Source organism: Cynara cardunculus (assembly GCF_001531365.2).
Source record: "Cynara cardunculus var. scolymus isolate 2C chromosome LG 1, CcrdV1, whole genome shotgun sequence".
Lineage (NCBI taxonomy): Eukaryota > Viridiplantae > Streptophyta > Magnoliopsida > Asterales > Asteraceae > Cynara > Cynara cardunculus.
In genome coordinates, this window is record NC_037528.1 from 25,375,869 (window position 1) to 25,378,270 (window position 2,402).

Below are 2,402 nucleotides of genomic sequence, written 5' to 3' on the forward strand. Positions count from 1 at the left end.
GGTTGAGATCGGCAGTGGTTCGGATTAGTGGTTGTTCAAATGGTTGGTGTTCGGTGGTGTCCGACAGTGATTCAGATTGGTGGTAGTCACCAGTGGTCGACTGTTGTAACACCCTCATTTTCATCATGAGTTGTGTCACGTCATTCTCATTAAATAACAATAAATAACCCCAAAATATAGTGGCTAATAAAGCCTTATTACAGCGGAAGTCTTACAAATTCAATTAAAATTAATAGCTCAACACTAACCCGTCCCATACCGGGTTACATTACAAAATGAGTTTAAGCATAAACCTAAACATCTGAWATATAATAATATAATTATCTAGAAGAGAACCTCGCTCTTGTCCACCCTTGAACCTCTTCCACCTGAGATGCATACTAATAGTCAGCTTTACAAAGCTCGGTGAGTTCATGGTTTTTGTGCACAATCATACACACCTCATCATGCATAAAACAAACAATACCCCAAATAAAATAACATGCACATTTGTTTCAAACYCTTTTGAAATAATAATGAGATCTCTTAATTTCCCGTCGAGTAAAGGTCTTACCGTCATCGGCACTTCCCCGGGTTACACGGCTATCCCTTGTCCGGTCACCCATCCCTAGGATGTGCCATCYCTATGGCTTTTGACYCCTTTCCATACCCGACAAAAATATTAACCYGTTTATAACATGCTAATTAATGTTTAAAAACATGTAGCCAAATAGCATGCAACCCACAATAATAATTCATATACATGTAATAAACCCATAAACATGTATATAGAAAATATCGTAATGCTCAAATAATTTGTACATAAGTATGCATCCCAGTTAAAGTCTCATGAAAACTCACCTTAATAGCTCCGCTTAGCTAAACCTCGTCCCTGAGTAATATCCTATAACACGTAATTGTATTTTAATATTAGAGTATTGATTTTTCCCCAAAAAGTCAACCCAAAAATCAAATGGGTCAACCTTAGGGTGGGCATGGTCAACGAGTCAACCCCAAACATACCTCGTCGCTATATACCCCCCTCCCCAATGGAATTTTTCATATCCAAAATAAATTACGACGTATTAAACCCAACATTTAATTATATAYGTTTCTCGTTATAAAAACGTCTAATCCCACAATTATCTAGTCAAAACTCCCGAAATAAGTTACTAAATTATTTCTTATAATTTAAAATATGAAAATCCAATTAATTAATATCCTTTACAATTGATGTCCAAATCTTGGTCAACTTAATCGAAACATCCCGATTTATTTCGATTAATCCAAATAAATAAACGAGCCCCAATCTCCTTTTAACATACCGATTTTATCAAAACAACTCGAGTCTAACCGAACTCGACCGAAATAAGTCGGCCATGGCCTAAACCTAGTCTAGTGTCGGCCGACTCAACTCAACGCCCGGCCTAACCCAGTCGCACCCTTGGTGCGGCTATCGTGAACAATCTTCRTTTGAGATATTTTTCCGATCGTTTTTCACCAAACTTTTTACAAAATCTTATACATAATAATAATCCCAACTCATTAATCTATGATTTTAGTAAGAAAGTTACAAGCTTAAACAAGAGATATATGTCGTACCTTCACTTGGTTGTGCACTAGCTTCTCAAGTCCCCACCTCTTTTGAAGCTCTATGTCGCCTGCCTTACTTCCTTGAAACATCCCTCTTTCAAGAGATGGGGGAAGAACTAGTATATATACTCCATCTTCCCCTAAGTCATTAGTTGGYATAAAAATGGAGGTAATACACATACCTTCCATATATCCCTCCATTTCCTTTCTCACTCTCCATACCATCCTTAACTTTTCCAATCACCATATGATTTTCACGCCAATCTAAAAAATAGCCAATAATTTCCCTTTTTTTTAATTAATTTTATTTATTTATTGCAATAAAATCATATTTTTCKAGTATCGACACTTTAATCCCGTATGTCGTTTACTCTTTAAATTTTAACCCTTAACATTTATTTATTTTACGAATATTAAATTTTTAGGGTGTTACAAATCTCCCCCACTAAAAAGGGATTTCGTCCCCGAAATCAATCTCCGTCGAACAATTATGGGTCCCATCTCCATTTTTTTATTCCAACATTTTTTTAAAGTCAAAGTTGTTAATTCGTCAACTAGACCTTTTCATGTTTACTTAAATGCACCATTCCTTTCCACGGTGACATTCTAGGGTCATCCCAACCCAACCAATAACTGGTCTTCATATCTTATTAGTTAGCTCTAGAGATGGCCAAATGGGCCCGGCCCGGCCCGGGACCGTCGGAGGACTGGGACCGGGACCGACAAAGGACCGGCCCGGGACCGGGACCGGTAAGGACCGGTTATGGGACCGAAAACCGGGACCGGTTAAGGTTTTTGGTAGTTTCGTGGGACCGGGACCGACCGGGACC